Source organism: Bombyx mandarina, chromosome 20 (genome assembly GCF_030267445.1).
Source record: "Bombyx mandarina strain Sakado chromosome 20, ASM3026744v2".
Lineage (NCBI taxonomy): Eukaryota > Metazoa > Arthropoda > Insecta > Lepidoptera > Bombycidae > Bombyx > Bombyx mandarina.
Window position 1 is genome coordinate 7,785,018 of NC_143226.1, and position 20,501 is coordinate 7,805,518.

Sequence of the window (20,501 nt, forward strand, 5' to 3'; positions counted from 1 at the left end):
GAGGCTATAAAGACCGCCGAGGACAGGAAGACGCGGGGGAGCATTGTGCATCGAGTGGTCAACATTTCAGATTAGACACGACCTTCAGTAATGAAAAGACCGGCTCAGAAGAAGAACATCTTTGATTGTATAATATTCTAGAACAGTCTTATAGCGCACAGTACGTCACCAAAGCACTTCAAATCAGTTCAAGAAAGACGAATGCGCCGACCGCCGCACCAACGTTTCCCACAAACCCGTAAGCAACGTCGTACACAATGGTCACGTAAATAACAACAACGTGGGAACACGTTCTGCGGTCGCGCATCGTCGCCGCGTGAAGGACGCCTACGGTAAAACGTTCTGTTAACGAAATGCAATACGGACGAACGCGGTTACTCTTGTAAAACGTAAACAAAATATTTAGTGCCTTTTTTTATGATTGAAGGATTACTGGTGGCCCGGAGGCCTTTCCAGTTTCACCAGGACAGGTAGACGAGCAAAGGCTCAGCCAGGAGGGGTGGGATTTGCTAACAGCTACTCGAGCGCCTCCGAAGGAGACCTAACAGCTCAAGAGTAGCTGCTTCGCGAATGAATCTACTACCGGATCGGAATTGCGACCCGCTGAGAAGATCCGGCGAGAAACTCAGCAAGCTGATTCATGGGTTAGGTTGCACGGCGAACTCTTTGTCGAGTTCGACGAGTACGGTTACCGAGGTCCCTAAGCCTGCTCTTAGTGTTAGAGCTGAAGGCTTCTAATGCAAAGGTTATTGGATCTGATGGATCCGTAAGGACGTGTTTTAGTGGCCTACTAGTGATTTGAAACTAGCACTAAATCTTCTTCTTCTCAGTCGTACAATCATGGCGGAGTGGTCGTGGTCACGTTTTTTTTTTCCCTACCTATGCTGATAGCCTTGAGAGGCTATTTCAGCTTCACCCTAACGTGTGTAGGTGAGCTCACGGGGTTCTAACCTGAGAATGTTGCTAACACTGACCCTAGCAAGAGCAGTGCTTCGCAGAATCTACCACCGGATCGGAAACGCGACACACCCCCAAAAAACTCAACTTTAGTGCGTTAACGCGTATTTCGTGATTAAGGAACACACAATTATAAAATTTGACTACAAGCGCGAATCTCATGGCCAGAGCTAGACAATCCATTACACATGTTTACATCATCATTCGACCATGATCTTAATAAGTAAAACCATAAAACAATTGCATTCACATAAACTTATCTCAGAATTTTGAAAACAAGCAGAAAAGTTATACATTATTAGTACAATAATGTTGACAGTCAAACAACAAAACCCTCAGCCCGTTGAGTTTCTCACCGGATCTTCTCAGAGGGTCGCGATTCTGATCCGGTAGTAGATTCGTTCGCGAAACAGCTACTCTTGAGTTGTTAAGTCTCCCTTGGGGGCGCTCGGGTAGCTGTTAGTAAATCCCGCCCCTTCGGCTGAGCCCTTGCTCGCCCACTTGTCCTTGTGAAACTGGAAAGGCCTCCAGGCCACCAGTAAATCATCAACATATATTTTAAAAAAACCTATGTTATCAAATTCAAAACTTCTTGATCTTCTTCTTGCCCTACTCCCACTGCGTGAAGTCGATGCAGCGTATCCTCTTTTTCCATTCAAGCCTATCACACGTCATCTCGGCACTCACACACTTTTCTCGCATATCCTCTGTCACACAAGAAGTCTTTTTAGGACGCCCTCTCTCCACTTTACTTTATTTTAATTTAATTTTACTTTACTTTAATTTCCTACTCAGGGCCTTTTTGGTCACATAATCATCTTCCTTACATATAACATGCCCATAACACCGTAACTTTCTATTATTTACTTTATGTAACCGAAGCTACTTTCAAACTTCCCCTTAAACACTCATTACTAACTCGTTTTATTTAGAAACTTTATAACTTACTAGCTGACCCGGCAAACTTCGTAGTGCCTCAATCGATAAATAAAAGACCTAAACTTTTGTATAAAATAAACTTAGAACAAACAAAAGGTATTCGTCCAACGGGGGACACATAAAAGGAAAAACAAAATTGTTATTTTTCCACAAATAATTCAAGACCAAAATTAGTCAAATCGGTCCAGTCGTTCTCGAGTTTTAGCGAGACTAACGAACAGCAATTCATTTTTATATATTATATAGATAGATAGATAGATTATACAAAGGATATAAACATCCAGGGACTCGAAGACACTCAGTCCTTATAGGTCTTCGCGGAAGCCAGTAGGCCGCGATCTTAATTGACCCAATTGAGTGTTGCTGCCACCGTCTTGGTTCAGTCATCGTTATTTCTGGACCATGAATGAGCAGCGGCTATATGAATTCAAAACTTTATTCAAAAACAAAACAACTTCATTAAGTAAACAAGATAAAGCTTAATCGCGCCGAATCATTTTGTGCTTCACTTTAAAATTCTTAATTTAGCTTAACAAATTTCGACTTTCGAAAAATACCGAATTAAAAAAATAACATTACCCAATTTCAGTTACGGGTTGGGTAAAACATCGTGAATAACTCTAAATTTCTTCAAACATTTATAGCGGATTCTTAAATAGGGTCAAGGTCTAGGCAAAACAACGCTAATAATGCATAAAAAATACATTAAATCAATAAAAAAAACATTACACACACCACCATGTATTTGACACAGCACACGCATGCATACTATTCGTTTATTGTCAAACTTTTCTTATTGCTTATAGTCTTTGGTCAAATTAAGAATAGATTAAATATTGTTTGTCTTTGTTAATATTTGTCTAAAGTGTAGTCTTAGCGAAATCTGTGAAGAAGTAGAATTCTTTGAAGTAGAACTATCTAAGAAGTAACTATCTTAGAAGATATTCTTTGACAATAGAATCATAATGGTGTATATACAAACTTATAATTTCAATTAATTATTTTCGAATTTCGACTATCAAGAAACCACTAGTATATATAAAAATGGATTGCTGTTCGTTAGTCTCGCTAAAACTCGAGAACGGCTGGACCGATTTGGCTAATTTTTGTTTTGAATTATTTGTGGAAGTCCAGAGGTTTAAAAGGTAGACAAATATGAAAATATTCAGAATTAAATAAAAATAACAATTTTGTTTTTCCTTTGATGTGTCCACCGTCGGACGGATTCCTTTTGTTTGTTTTGAGTTTATTTTATACAAAAGTTTAGGAGGTCTTTTATTTATCGATTGAGGCACTACGAAGTCTGCCGAGTTTATTTTATACAAAAGTTTAGGAGGTCTTTTATTTATCGATTGAGGCACTACGAAGTCTGCCGGGTCAGCTAGTTGTTTATAAATAACCCACAAAATATATGTGACCTTAATATAACCCTCTTCTGGGCTTTTACAGGTTTTTTGATTCATTAATATAAAGAGGTATAGTTACTTCATCGACTCACCGGGATGTAGGTTCGTGGCTCTTGTCCATCTACTCATCAATACATTATGTACCTACTTATCACATTCCGCATTAATTTCGTTAATAAGTTCTTCATAGATCCAACTACACATATCGACGTTAGACAAACAGGATATTCTTATGGCAAGATGCCAAAACATATCGCATAGTGCCACAGTTTAGTTATAAAACTGACATGCCGTATTTACTACTGGTAGTAATTCTAGTTGTAAATAACGGTTTTATTATCTACACTCTTAACGTCAATAGTACGTATTCATTGGTGGTTTTGAAATATAATGGTCAATTTTGTATCAAGAAATATAAGAGGGTCGGCGACCACACAAACTTGCAATTTTTTTTTCTTTTCTTTTAAAGACATTTTTGTAGTATTCAGATCAGTGATTTTTATCATGTTTGTCTAATATTTGTATATTAGACAATTATAGTATATATATGTCTATAGGTTACAATAATCGCTTAAAACGGTTAGCGTGGTATGGACATGTGAAGCGTAGAGAGAAGATGCATGTGACTAGGAGATGTATCGAAATGGTAGTGCAAGGAAGAGATCGACCGAAGAAGACATGGATGGAGTGTGTGAATGACGATATGAGATAAAGGAGTGAGTGTTGAGATGACGGCTGATAGAAGAGAATGGAAGAGAAAAATTAGCTGTGCCGACCCCACCTAATGGGATAAGGTGGAGAAAAAGAAGAATCGCTTACGAGCGAATCCAAGCTACTTAAAAGACTGGACATCTTCAAATAAAACGTATCCAACCACATGAAAAGATATTGCATATTATCAAACTTTTGCAAAATAATTTTGCTACTGCCACGCCACCAGTAGAGATCTGGAGCAGTGGAAATGGGTTTTCCTGAAATTTCAGATTACTCCGGGAGTTAATGAAAACTCTTTTACATTCCCACACACGTTATTTATAATATTATTATGTTTTATTCCGCAATAAATCTACTGAAAGCTTTTCAAATATACAATTGGACAATAGGTTATATGATGAGTCATTTCAAATATTTGACAGGTAAGGAAAACACAAACAATACACTCGATCACAATCTCCCCTTCCATATTTGTTCTTAGTAGTAAATAGTAATGCCAGAGTAGGTAAGTTACTTACAAAACAATCCGCAGCCCTGACCGTAGACAATTCAACGGGGGATATGATGTCACCGTTGCTACAGTACATAGCGAACAGTAAAACAGCTTGATAAGTTGATAATAATGGTCATTTTAATATTTTTTCGTGGAAGACTCGTGAGATCCTTTTTTTTGGGTCAGAGGGAAACCGCTGGACTATCACCTACCGGGCCTGACCCGGATTAAAGCCCCCAGCTACTAAACAATCTGTGCCCAAATCTCGAATAGGACATACCTCAATCGAGGCAGCCTGAGAGAAAAGTGATGACCTAAGTACGGAGCGTTTCTCCTTCGTGATGGCGTCAGAAAACTCTAGAGGCACTTATGACAACCTATTTTCAGTGATTTCTTAAGAGCTCAATGATCAAGGATATCCATAAGGTGAGAGAGAGAGAGGGGGAGAGAAGGAGAGAGGTGGGAGAGAGAGGGAGACAGGGAGAGAGAGGGAGAAAGAAGAAGAGGGAGATAAAGATAAGAGGAGATAGAGAGAGAGTGAGAGAGAGAGAGAGCGGTCTTATCGCTTAATGCGATCTATTCCACACAACTGTTTAATTTACAGAAATTCTGGAAAAGATAAAGATATTGCAGTAAAAGATTAGCAGTAAGATATAGCATACTCGTATAATAAGGGTAAGTGGTATTTTATTCGTAACAAATTTGATTTACTTTTAATAATAATGTTAGAAGGAAAGGATTAGAAATTAGAAACAAATGCTACTTCGGTTTATCTCCACTGGATCTACGGAGTTCTTGTTATCTTTTTTCGCGATCGGCCGCCTTCTTGGCGCCAACCTTTCTGTTTGTTTAGATTTTTATTATTATAAGGCAGACAATTAAAACTTTCTAAAAACGGAAATATTTTATCAGATTCATTGGATTTAGTCAAATATTACTGTTACTGTTTTAGTTGTGGTAAGTGGTAATATTGGCAATTTTAAGGAATGTACTGTTATTCCAATTTTAATATCGGATAACTCACGATTTCTTATCCACGATAATGACTTCTATAATGATGATAATGACTTCTCTATCTTCTATAATAATGATTATGACTTCTCGACCTCTTGACTAATAACAAAGTGTAGGAAACCAGACCCAACCTGGGATCAACCCTCACAGACACTATAAATCAGTCTAATTAATTCCTATTTTTAGGGTGGTGACCTCCGCATATTCATTATTCTCCAAAAAAATTGAAATGGTCGTCGTATGTACGACTGGACTAACCTTAACTCTCATTTTTATTAAGGAACTATATAACTTCTCATTTGCATACTTACTTACATGCTTATTAGACGGACAATGGCTTAATTAAAATACTATTTGGCTGAGAAGTCGCTGAGTCAGAGTATTTGGCGCCGTGTCTTCACTTAGAGGCATGACCGACACGTCATTGTTTTCGAAATTAGTTTATTGATTCCAATGTTATTTCACTACATAGTATAAAACAAAGTCGCTTTCTCTGTCCCTATAACCCTATGTATGCTTAAATCTTTAAAACTACGCAACGGATTTTGATGCGGTTTTTTTTTTTTATAGATAGAGTGATTGAAGAGGAAGGTTTATATGTATAATAACATCCATTAAATAGTGGAGAAATCAATAATAAATTATGGTTTCCGAAGCGAAGCGAGGGTGGGTCGCTAGTTTAATTATAATTGTTTCAACGCCTGTTGTTCCTGTTCATTTTGGGAATACCTTGACAACTTGTCTCGTATTTTTCAAGATTAATAAAACAGTTTTTTTTATTGCTTAGATGGGTGGACGAGCTCACAGCCCACCTGGTGGTTAAGTGGTTACTGTAACCCATAGACATTTACGACGTAAATGCGCCATCCACCTTGAGATATAAGTTCTGAGGTCTCAAGTATAGTTACAACGTCTACCCCACCCTTCAAACCGAAACGCATTACTGCTTCACGGGCGAAATAGGCAGGGTAGTGGTACCTACCCGCGCGGACTCACAAGAGGTCCTACCACCAGTAATTGTTATTGATGTTAGGGTGTCTTGTAAGCCTGTCCGGGTAGGTCCTACCGCCTTACCTATTCCTGCCTTGAAGCAATCATTCGTTAACTCCCACATAAGTCAATGATGAGAGGATACATCTGCCATACCGCTGAGCTGCTAAACTAAGTTCTACGTTAATCTTGTGACCCAGCACTCGGTCTTTTAAAACAACGTTCACGAGTACAGAACGGTTCCCTTCATTTCGCAGACAGACAATTCGTATTATTATGTGGGTGTTTTCGACTTGGAGGCGCCACTCGCGTCTCTTCGTCTCTTCCGGCCAATTACGAATAAAGTGCCTCTCTTGTACGTTTTATTACTGACCCGCAGATTTCATTTTATCGTATCGACTCACTGGCGTAAAGCCACGACACGAAACTATTTTTTTTTTTTTTTTTTTTTTTTTTTTTTATTGCTTAGCTGTTTGGACGAGCTCACAGCCCACCTGATGTTAAGTGGTTACTGGAGCCCATAGACATCTACAACGTAAATGCGCCACACACCTTGAGATATAGTTCTAAGGTCTCAGTATAGTCACAACGGCTGCCCCACCCTTCAAACCGAAACGCATTACTGCTTCACGGCAGAAATAGGCGGGGCGGTGGTACCTACCCGTGCGGACTCACAAGAGGTCCTACCACCAGTAATTACGCAAATTATAATTTTGCGGGTTTCATTTTTATTACACGATGTTATTCCTTCACCGTGGAAGTCAATCGTGAACATTTGTTGAGTACGTATTTCATTAGAAAAATTGGTACCCGCCTGCGGGATTCGAACACCGGTGCATCGCTTCAACACGAATGCACCGGACGTCTTATCCGTTAGGCCACGACGACCACAAAACTACTACAAACTAAATCAATTTCAACTTCATCTAACTCCGGAACGGATAGCAATACAAGAAAACGCGGAGAAATATCTGTTTTAAGCTGTTTTTTTTAAATTTTGTCATATTCTTTTATTTATTATGTTAAATTATTTAATATATGCAATTTTAAACTATTTAGAGGAAGAAGAGAATGAGGTAGACCTAAGAAAAAATGGATGGATTGCGTGAAAGACGATATGTGTAAGAGTGAGCGAAAAAATGATATGTGATAGAGGAGTATGGAAGAAGAAAAAATATTGCGCGGACCCCGGGTGACTGGGAGAAGGGCAGGAGAATGATGACTTATTTAAACTATTTAATTTTAAAGCATCGTAAATATGCAACATGGTTGGAGACTTGGATCCCGTGTCTCAGAATGAGTGGCGACATTCACTTTGATGTCTATGATCTTTACTAACCACTCAACAACAGATGGCCTCTCAACTAGTAGGCCAATCTAGCACTATTTTTTATTATTATCATCCACACACTGTCGGGAATAGTTACCCGGTGCTGTGTAAGCCTACCAGATTCCCATGTCAGACTAATAAACGACATAAATCACAAAAGTAGAACAGCACTAGGCCGCAATTTCTTTTCTGGTTCTAGAGCTGTATGTATAGCTTCAAATCTCTAATTGCGATAGATTTCGCAACGACGCAACATTGTACCAACGCGTTCGGAACTTTCACACTGAACAAACATTAAATTGAACGTAAATCAACTATGGGCTGGTGTGCTGGTATGTTTTCGTAATTTGGGCTACGCTTTTATATTTTTACTACAATGTTCCGCAATACAATCGCGCTCTCATTGCGGGTATCTGTTCTCTAGGTTGGTAACGGAAATATTATTAATATGAAGTCTACGGTCTAAAGCAGCCTTTCCCAAAGTGGGCAATAATGCCCCCTTGTGGTCGCTGCATGCCTAAAGGGGGGGTGGTAAGAGACCCACAAAAAAAAATGGGGGCGTTGTGTAGAGACTTAGGAGGCGATTTGTAATTTCATCTAGGAGACTCTTAGACACCGACTGAGCTCTCGCTATAGTGGTTTTTAAGTAGGCGAAAAAATGGGGGCGCTAACAAATAATTTATTCTCAAAGTGGGCAGTAGACAAAATAAGTTTGGGAGTCCCTGGCCTAAGAACACGCCTCGTGCATTCAAATAGAGCGATGCGACGTTGCCGGTGTCCGAATCTCGCACGCCGACACATTTAAAACAAAAGATGTGTGGTGTCGTGGGACACCGGATAGGAACGAAGTTCCTTATTATAAAATTATTAATGTTAAGTTCTATTCGAGGTATAAAGAAAATAAAAGTGGAGGTTTCGCAACAACCCACGGTCATTCGGTAAGGTGCGAACTTATTGTGGTACACTTCATTCACGGTTGTTTGCATAAGAGTTAGTGTATTGCGCAAACGAACTCTCTGAGATCGTGGTCAATGAATGATAAAAAAATATGTTATTTTTTGTACGTTATTACAAAGTTAAGTCGTACACTGTGTGCATTACTAATTTGTACGTTATTACAAAGTTAAGTCGTACACTGTGTGCATTACTAATAAAAATCTTACGTTACGGACGTTTTTTCCCGGTTAGGGTACCCCTCCGCATCGTCCCATAAGGAACTTCGTTCCAAAAATACCTATTCAACTAATGTTAACGAAAGACTACAACGATGAATGAATAACATCGTGTAAAAATCAAACCCCGGAAAGATATAATTTACCTAACTACTATACTGTTTAAACGTAAGAGTTCAAGTCTAAAGGTGAATGGCGACATTCACGTTATGATAGCTGTCCGTCCGCACCAGTGACCTTTTAACACCAGGCGGTATAACAAAATACCGTCTTCAAGAGTGAAATACATGAATGAAATTTAACAATAGGACCTCATCCTTTTTCGGAGGCAATTTAGAATATCAACTACGAAGCGAAGTCGAAGAGCGTGATAATTCGTCCCCGGTAGCTCGCCGGCGAAATAATAAGGGAAGGTACTACCCCGCCTATTTCTGCCGTGAAGCCGTAATGCGTTTCGGTTCAAAGGGTGGGGCAGCCGTTGTGACTATACCGAGACCTTAGAACTTATATCTCAAGGTGGGTGGCGCATTTACGTTGTAGATGTCTATGGGCTTCAGTAACCATTTAACAACCATGTGGGCTGTGAGCTCGTCCACCCAACTAAACAATAAAAAAAAGAAGCATCATTGGGATAGTCATCTTCGAAGGTTTAAATCTAGGGCTGATTCTGAAATACCTTCTCGGGAACAATTTTTTTTTATTGCCCTTATAGGCAGACGAGCATAGGGCCCACCTGATGGTGAGTGGTTACTGTTGCTCATGGACGTCAGCAATGCCGGGGACGGAGCCAAGCCGCTGCCTACCGTTTATCGGTTGCAAAGAAACAGACTAAATTCATATTCCGGTTATATTTGTGCTATTATTGTGTTTATTTCTTAACTCATTGTTAACTATTTTAACATTTACATTAACATTTTTAACTAAGATTCTACCAAGACTACTATTTCAAATTTGAATTAATGTATTTGAAAGTAGTCGACATAAAAACACCATTAACAGAATAAATGTAGTCTAGACGAATATCCACCAGTTTCTGCGTATCAATGCCAAATTCTTTATGACAGTACATTCACGTAGCATTTATTTGTTTAATGTATCTAACTGTCTGTCTTTACCCTATCATTTAATCATATTTACGGTAAAAAATAACGTCTTTCATTATTTTAGATCATATGTCCCGATTTAAATATTTCTTCAGAGATCTCAAACTGGAATGCAACCATGATTTATTTTATGTATTGAATTATATATGTACGTGTATGTATATGTTTACGTTATTTATGTGTGTATGTATATAGTCTGATATAATATGTATTAGTGGTTTTTTTTATGTTTATTATTGTTATTGTTTAGATTGTAAATTGATTAGATTCTTCTACCCACTCATGTAAAGCTTCGTTAAGAACGGTTAGCTGGTAGAAAACTCAATTGTTGAGTTAATAAGCTCGCCATTTTTATATATTATCGCAATTACTGTAATATTAACTATGTGTACAATAAAGAATAAAGAATTAATGCACTGGTAAAAAAAAAACAATTTTCAGTTTTATAATATTCAGTATTACAAATCATATTCTGGCATTGAACGTGACCTAACATCTGCAATGCTTAAATTATGAAAATATAGTTTGTAACAAACTTCCTCAATCCCCGTTACGTGAACAATATAATAACATTTAGCATAATTGTAATCGCATTATTTGTATGCGACACCATAACTCTGTGCGCTTCCTTTCGACAAAAGCAGCGCACACAGGAAAATATTAAATTAATATTACAACTACTTAGCCATCAGCATTTTAATAATAATATATTTATCATAAATCACCTTGACATGTTTGCTTTTTAATTTTTATACGCATCGATCGATGAACGAGCTGACGGTCCTCCTATTCTTATATAAAATCATTAAAAAATGTATCACCGCTTTTATTACGATTAACTTGCTACTTGTTGAAAATAACGTGAAGAGAACCACTCCAACCCTAACCATACCATCGGACTCTGTTCCCAGGAGAACGAATAGCCTTAGGGGTCGTAAAAAGTACGTAGGGTCGGCATTTGTAAGGGCGGGTGCGAAACGGCTTTAAGGCTAACGTAAGAATGTTTTTTCTGGGCTGAAGTATATGCTCATTGTCTTATGTCTAGACAGGTCCTTATTATTGAAATTTAAAATAAAAAAGTTTTAAATCATTAAAATTTCCACCCAAAATCCAATAAAAGTCCCACCCAAAATCCAAACCTGTTCTCTGAGCGGTGATCGTCACCTTATTTATCAACGTGCACGAAGCGGTGGTGAGGCCACGGATGGACATTCCTCACAAGTCACTGCGGGAACGAGAGATCAAAATGACCCAATTAATAAAAATGTCCTCTTAATAAAAACTCTCTTCTCATTTATAAAAAAAATATTCAATAAATCCTCGTATTGTTTGGACACTATATTATATACAAATCTTTCCACAATCTTTTTATCTTATATACACATTTATAAAAACCTTTTTAAGTGACTTAGCGTAGTAACCTGCACGCGACCCGTCTACCTCGCCCTACAAAACGCGCCCTCTGTAAATTATTCAAGGTAAGCTAATAAAATAAAACGTGAAAAACTGGGCAAACTGTGTCAAAACGATTCCAATTTTATTGTCATCTTGGGTATTCTTTGCTGACTTAGAAATAGGTCGGTCGTATTTTTTTGCAGTCGGTAGCATTATGACAAACTCACAAGTGCATAAAACAGTATCTTGTGATTTTACTAAAACTTTAATACATTTAAAAAATATATATGTAATGACGGCATCACTAGCAATGTTTGTTTATCTATCGTAATCATATTACTTCCGTTTTTACGTACGGGTTTTAACATAGATTACATTACGGATTATTACGATGTGATTTTATCTAATGCTGTCTCTCAACGCTTCAGCACTTTTTTTATTGCTTAGATGGAGTCCATAGACATCTACAACGTAAATGCGTCACCGACTTTGAGATATAAGTTCTAAGGTCTCAGTATAGTTACAACGGCTGCCCCACCCTTCAAATAATAATGAAAATAAGAAAAAGAAAAAGGGCTATATCGGCGATCCCCTATTCCACATTTAATATGGATTTCAGCAATGTCAGGGGCCTACATAGCAACCTTGACGCCGTACACCACCACCTTGAGACGGCGCAGCCTGCCCTACTGTTTCTGACGGAGACACAGATATCTGCTCCGGATGATACGTCTTACCTTGAATACCCCGGCTACGTATTGGAGCACAACTTCCTGCGTAAAGCCGGGGTGTGTGTATTCGTCCGGGCTGATGTCTGTTGTCGCCGTCTACGAGGCCTCGAACAACGGGACCTGTCCCTCTTGTGGCTGCGCGTAGATCACGGGGGTTGTACCCGAGTCTACGCGTGCCTGTACAGGTCCCACAGCAGTGATGCAGGTGCAGCTCTGATAGAGCATGTGCAAGAGGGGACTAACCGCGTGCTTGAGCAGTACCCATCTGCGGAGGTGGTGGTTCTTGGAGACTTTAACGCTCACCACCAAGAGTGGTTGGGGTCCAGAACCACTGACCTCCCGGGTCGGACTGCCTACGATTTCGCCTTGGCCTACGGCTTCTCCCAGCTGGTGACACAGCCCACCCGTGTCCCAGATATCGAGGGGCACGAGCCTTCTCTGTTGGACCTTCTGCTGACCACGGATCCGGCCGGATACAGTGTGGTGGTCGACGCTCCGCTTGGATCGTCCGATCACTGCCTTATCCGTGCTGCCGTACCACTCTCTCGTCCTGGTCGTCGAACGACGACCGGGTATCGAAGAGTTTGGCGGTATATGTCAGCAGATTGGGATGGATTGCGTGAATTTTACGCATCCTACCCATGGGGGCGGTTCTGCTTTTCCTCTGCTGATCCTGACGTCTGTGCGGACCGTCTTAAAGACGTGGTGCTCCAGGGGATGGAATTGTTTGTTCCCTCTTCTGAAGTGCCCGTTGGGGGTCGCAGCAGACCCTGGTATAACAATGCCAGCAGGGATGCTGCACACCTCAAGCGGTCCGCATACGTGGCATGGGATGATGCCAGGAGGCGTCGGGATCCTAACATCTCAGAGGAAAGGCGGAAATATAACGCCGCCTCCAGGTCCTACAAGAAGGTAATTGCCAAGGCGAAGTCGGAGCACGTTGCTAGAGTTGGCAAGCGACTAAAGAGCTATCCCTCTGGGAGCCGTGCTTTTTGGTCGCTCGCCAAAGCTGCAGAAGGAAACTTTTGCAGGTCTAGTCTCCCACCACTACGCAAGTCCGATGACACTCTGGCCCACAGCGCGAAAGAGAAGGCTGACCTTCTGGTCAAACTCTTCGCCTCGAACTCGACTGTGGACGACGGGGGTGCCACACCACCGAACATCCCCCGGTGTGATAGCTCCCTGCCGGATATCTGCTTCACACAGTGTGCAGTCAGGCGGGAGCTCCGACTCCTGGACGTCCATAAGTCGAGTGGGCCAGACGGCATCCCCGCAGTGGTTCTGAAAAAGTGCGCCCCTGAGCTGACGCCTGCGCTAACGCGTTTGTATCGCCTCTCTTATTGCACTAACAGGGTTCCGTCTTCATGGAAGACCGCCCACGTCCACCCTATCCCCAAGAAGGGTGACCGGTCGGACCCATCGAGCTATAGGCCTATCGCGATAACTTCCTTGCTTTCCAAGGTGATGGAGCGAATAATAAACACACAACTCCTGAAGTATCTTGAAGATCGCCAGCTGATCAGTGACCGACAGTACGGTTTCCGTCACGGTCGTTCAGCTGGCGATCTTCTTGTATACCTTACTCACAGGTGGGCTGAAGCCTTGGAGAGCAAGGGCGAGGCTCTTGCTGTGAGCCTTGATATCGCGAAGGCCTTCGACAGGGTCTGGCATAAGGCGCTTCTGTCGAAGCTACCATCTTACGGAATCCCCGAGGGTCTCTGCAAGTGGATCGCTAGCTTTCTGGATGGGCGGAGCATCACGGTCGTTGTAGACGGTGATTGTTCTGATACCATGACCATTAATGCTGGCGTTCCACAAGGTTCGGTGCTCTCCCCCACGCTTTTCATCCTGTATATCAATGACATGCTGTCTATTGATGGCATGCATTGCTATGCGGATGACAGCACGGGGGATGCGCGATATATCGGCCATCAGAGTCTTTCTCGGAGCGTGGTGCAAGAGAGACGATCAAAACTTGTGTCTGAAGTGGAGAACTTTCTGGGGCGAGTCTCCGAGTGGGGTGAATCGAACTTAGTTCAATTCAACCCGTTGAAGACACAAGTTTGCGCGTTCACTGCGAAGAAGGACCCCTTTGTCATGGCGCCGCAATTCCAAGGAGTATCCCTGCAACCTTCCGCGAGCATCGGGATACTTGGGGTCGACATTTCGAGTGATGTCCAATTTCGGAGTCATTTGGAAGGCAAAGCCAAGTTGGCGTCCAAAATGCTGGGAGTCCTCAACAGAGCGAAGCGGTATTTCACGCCTGGACAAAGACTTTTGCTTTACAAAGCACAAGTCCGGCCTCGCGTGGAGTACTGTTCCCATCTCTGGGCCGGGGCTCCCAAATACCAGCTTCTTCCATTTGACTCCATACAGAGGAGGGCCGTTCGAGTCGTCGATAATCCCATTCTCGCGGATCGTTTGGAACCTTTGGGTCTGCGGAGGGACTTCGGTTCCCTCTGTATTTTGTACCGAATGTTCCATGGGGAGTGCTCTGAGGAATTGTTCGAGATGATACCGGCATCTCGTTTTTACCATCGCACCGCCCGCCACCGGAGTAGAGTTCATCCATACTACCTGGAGCCACTGCGGTCATCGACAGTGCGTTTCCAGAGGTCTTTTCTGCCACGTACCATCCGGCTATGGAATGAGCTCCCCTCCACGGTGTTTCCCGAGCGCTATGACATGTCCTTCTTTAAAAGAGGCTTGTGGAGAGTATTAAGCGATAGGCAGCGGCTTGGCTCTGCCCCTGGCATTGCTGAAGTCCATGGGCGACGGTAACCACTCACCATCAGGTGGGCCGTATGCTCGTCTGCCTACAAGGGCAATAAAAAAAATAAAAAAAAAAAAAAAAACCGAAACGATTACTGCTGCACGGCAGAAATAGGCAGGGTGGTGGTACCTACCCGTGCGGACTCACAAGAGGTGCTACCACCAGTAATTACGCAAATTATAATTTTGCGGCTTTGATTTTTATTACACGATGTTATACCTTCACCGTGAAGTCAATCGTGAGCATTTGTCAAGTACGTATATCATTAGAAAAGTTAGTACCCGCCTGTGGGATTAGAACACCTTTGCGTCGCTAGATACGAATGCATCGGACGTCTTATCCTTTAGGCAGATGAATTTTCTACAAAAACCGCAACACTAAGGGCATACACTTATATAAAGGGACACATTTATGTTTCAACAGCCCCCAAATTTGTTCCGAATTTTAGTATAAATCTAAGACGGTAATACAAATCATTCGCGCAAGTTACACTCGCCATTCAATTGATCAATGTAATTTTAACCAAAGGGGTGACTTACGAAGCGCGTAGTTTAAACAAAAAACGGGTTCCCTCGTGTTTATTGTTTCGGTCGGTAAGTACACCTAATTCCACCTTCCATGATAATTAGTTTTTACGCACGATAGGGGCGTTGATAGCGATACGAATACTTTTTCGATAGTCTGTCGTGCTCGCCGCTCCGAGTCACGCTCGAAGTCGACGAAGATTATGACATTATTACGGTTGAAAGGTAAGCAGGAAGGTAAGTCTGTACAATAATTTAATTTTCAAAATCCTCATACGATATAGGTCATCATTTATGGCCATCAGCAACCACAACGGCCGTCTGGTGTAGTGGTAAGTGACATGGTCCAGCGGGGTATTCCGTAGGATAGCTCACTCTAACCGGCGCCATCTAGGCGGGCTTCGGATAGCCTGCCGACCGAGAGGGCTGGTGGTCATGGCGCCGACGACCGCCGGTCTGGCGTCCCGGGGGGAGGGCGATGGGAGAGATGCGCTCCGCACTAAACGCTTCACTTTCCCCCCTTTGCCTTTTCATGAGTTCTGTCTCATGCGAGGTTTGGACGTTGGTTGTTCAGCGACAGGAGGTTTTAGTCAGTTCGACTCTGACATGCCCCGCCCTCCATCGCCAGTGAAGGGCGGAAGTACGGTGATTACTTCCTGACCAAAAAAAAAAGTGACATGGTCACTACACAAGGGGGTTGCGGGTTCGAATACCGCCAAAGGAAGATATTTGTATATAATTATATTTGTATATGATGTTTATGAAATATATTATGTATGTGTATAATAAAAAAAATTACATTTATTTCCGTTATCTGGTACCTGTAACACAAGTTCTTTACGAACTTAGCACGGGACCAGTTAACGTGGCGTGATTGTTAGTAAATATTTATTAATTTTATTATAACATAGCAAGGCTTATTATAAAACTCTAAATCTGTTTCTCAAATTCTACAAGAATATAAGTCTCAAACTAGTGTACTAGACACATTTGTAGGTGATTTCGGAGGTTTGTTCGATAAGTGTTTATTTAACATTAAACAACCAAATACCCAGGTCCCAGGATACTATTTACAATATACCTGGTGTACAGTTGAAACATGAATGCATGGTGAAGAGTTCCTCCCGATTCACTAACGGTGCTTTTAGGTACCTCAAGCACCGGTCACCTTTCTCATCGAACCCGTCGCTTGCGACGAAGGGTTCGGCGAGTAAACTAACCCCAGAAACAGCCCACTGAGTTTCTCACCGGATCTTCTCAGTGAGTCGCGTTTCCGATCCGGTGGTAGATTTTGCGAAGACGGCTCTTGCTAGGGTTCGTGTTAGCAACGTCGTCAGGTTTAAGCCCCGTGAGTCCACCTACAAGCTCAGCGAATCTAGAATAACCCCTCGAGGTTAATAGAATAGGTAGGAAAAAAAGTGAAGAGTATCCGCGGCAGATATAGTCGATGCGACAGCGGCGGTAGCTGCTCCGCCCTACATTGACCTACAAAACGGTACATCTATACTCTATACTAATATTATAAAGAGGAAAGATTTGTTTGTTTGTTTGTTTCGAATAGGCTCCGAAACTACTGGACCGATTTGAAAAATTCTTTTTCCATTAGAAGCCGACATTGTCCCTGATGAACATAGGCTACTTTTTTTTATTTTATTTTTTTTTTATTTTTTTTGGTTTCATGTGTGTTTTAATGTTTCCGAAGCGAAGCGAGGGCAGGTCGCTAGTTTACTATAAACGAATTAATTAACTCCAAAACTTGACCAAGTCCTCCGAGGACGCGCCTACTAAACTAATCAATAGGAGCGTCCTCAATCCGCCTGTTTTATTTAATCTACCAAAGAATATAATACCCATATTTGAGTATATTTGTTTTAAAAATTGCCTTTTAAATTTCATTTATCTTTATAAAGACAATAAAAGAAACAACAGAAATAGAGATAATTCCTTCGTAACTTTAACATAAAAACGATTCAGTGACTACATTATTTAGAAACTGAATATCAATGCGACGAGCTTTCGAGTTTTTCAATTTCGACATTCCGTTTAATGTATTCAAAGGAATTGTTGCAGAAACTTACAAAAGGGAAAGCTAAAATAAATAAACAAAAGTTTAAAAAGCACTCTACGTAAACGCGAAAATATCTTTTGTTACATTTAAGAGTACCGGAGCCCACAGCAAGATCGACAACGAAGTTCACAGCAACGAGACGACAGTTATCATTCATTACCCACTTTATCCTTTGTGCGAGTTTTTTAACGTTCTCGATAGCGTAAAAGTTAACCCAATTTTGTATGCAGTAGGAACAGCGCCCCTAGCGGCAAACGCACGCAAACGATCCCATTCCATACAAATATGAGCTAACTTTTACGCTATCGACAACGTTAAAAAACTCGCACTAAGCCCGCTTATCAAAGTACACTATTGTTCTGAAGACAACATTAATTATGTACGTTGTAAAAGGGCGTGGCCTTATCCCGATAACTGTTGTGCACTTAAAAATCTTTCAAAATGGAAAATAACAGTTATCGCGGTGCACGTACAGGGTTATCTATACTGTTAATATAAATGTGAAAGTTTGTCTTCTTTGTCTTCACCTTATTCCACTAGGTGGGGTCGGCACAGCGAATTTTTCTATTCCATTCTCTTCTATCAGCCGTCATCTCAACACTCACTCTTCTCTTCCTCATATCGTCATTCACACATTATATCCATGTCTTCTTCGGTCGACTTCTCCCTCTACCTTGCACTACCATTACTATACGTCTCCTAGTAGTAGTAGAAAGTTTATATGTCACACATTAACGTAGAGATTGGAAAGATGGAAATATACTTTTTATCACGGTAAATACCACAAGCCGGGCAACACCGGGTGTATGTGCTATAGTAAAAACGGCAATTTATTGCTGGATCGTGACAACGCGGTTAATTCTTTCTGAATTACGAATTAATTGGTGAATCCACGTGCGAATTAGCAATTTATTTCTATAAGTTATTCTTTTACTATAAATAATATTATAAAATAAAACAAAATTATAAAACTCATTTTATGGCTTTACGTTTTATCGTCACATGTTTCTGGAAAATTATCAAAATAAAATATTCAAAAAATTCAAGACAAACGCTGACTTACCTTCAATATACATTACAATAAGATTCATATTAAACCCTCTACCTAATGTTCTAACGCGGCCGGCGATATTAACCTTATTATTTTGTTTACGGGTCACGGTATCCTCCAAAAGCGCTTGTCTTGCCGAGAAAGATTTACGAGTATAAGAATACTAGCTGACCCGACCAACGTTGTTTTGCCATAAATATTATTTCTAGGACATATTTTATTTGGATGGACCACCCCTTAACATTTAAGGGTGAGAAAAATAGATGCTGCCGATTCTCAGACCTACCCGATGTGCACACAAAATTTCATGAGAATCGGTTGAGCCATTTCGGAGGAGTTTGGCAAGAAACACAAGAATTTTATATATTAGATTATATTATCCTTGAAAATTTAACAAAAAAGAAGTTAGTAAAATAAAGCGATGGTGTTATTAACATTAAATACTGTTGATATCTCTATTCAACTGCTCTCTTAATTATATTAATTTACATTAGAATACGCGCCAGATATTTACAAGGAACTAGTCGAAAACTCTGTCTCAGGAATGACTGAAAGGAATTTATGAGTTCCGTAGCTTAAGCCGCACAATATATTATTCGTTAAACTTACTAAATTATTATAGTATCGTGTGTAGGTTGCATTAACAATAACAATGCACAATGGAGGGTAGTTAGAAAAGGTTTTTTTACGTTCGTGTAACGTGAAGTTTCGTGCGACACGTGAACTTTAAAACTTTTATTGTTATAGCCGTCACTGTGGTAACTACTACACTGTTCCACCGGCGAGCAAGCTTTAAATGTAAGCGTCACTTGAGCTTTTAAATGTCATACCCGATCCTGTAGACCGAATGGTAAACAGTTGACGTCGCCCAAAACACGTCATTACGGATCCTCCCGATACATTAACGGTGTTTTTAGGTACCACCAGCACCGGTCACCGTCCTAGTCGAACCCGTCGCTTGTGACGAAGGGCTCGACGAGCCAATTAACCCATAGACACAGCCCACTGAGTTTCTGGCCGGATCTTGTCAGTGGGTCGCGTTTCCGATCCGGTGGTAGATTCTGCGAAGCACTGCTATTGCTAGGGTCAGTGTTGGCAACACTTCGGTTTGAGCCCCGTGAGCTCACCTACACGAGTGAAGCTGAAATAGCCTCTAAAGGCTCTTAGAATAGGTAGCAAAAAAAAATATGTTGTACTCTAATTGTACATTACAGTTTTCCCCTGATGTTTCGTAGCCGAAAAGTTTACTGCTTCATATAAAACTATGTATCATCATCATCATCATCAGCCTGTATCTCTTAACTGCTGGATGTAAGCCTCTCCCATAGTCCGCCACAATGAGCGATCCTCCGCCTTCTGCATACGATTTTTTCCCAGCATATCGCCGCAAGTCATCGGTCCACAGGGCAGAAGGGACGCCCAACACTGCGCTTTTCGGTACGTGGTCTCCGGTCCAGAACGCATGTGCTCCATCGGTCATCGGTTCTGCGACACGTATGTCCGGCCTATTGCTACTTTATATATATAACTATGACTAACTATAACACTACGCAAAAATTTGTAACTATTAAACGGTATGCGTGTATCAATGCTTTAAATCCATCAGGAATCTCTTAACTACCAACTTGTTATAAGATCGAACCACCGTTAAGTGAGTTATAACAAATGTCCACAGTATGCAACTAATAGTTTAAGTAGCATTCCAAGCGGCAAATCTCCTGAGGATCTTTTTATAAAATACTAGCGGCCCGTTCCGGCTCCGCTCGGGTCTTTAACAAAAATTTCAACGATATTTGACGTTGTTTTACTTTTTTAAATAAAAGAGCACTTATTGCAGCATA

At 41.0% G+C, this 20,501-nt stretch overlaps 1 protein-coding gene across 4 annotated transcripts in view; it reads right to left on the reverse strand.

Moving 5' to 3' along the window:
* LOC114249447 (protein 4.1 homolog) overlaps nt 1-20,501 on the reverse strand; it is a 101,973-nt gene that overhangs the window by 41,521 nt on the left and 39,951 nt on the right. The window lies entirely within an intron of this gene.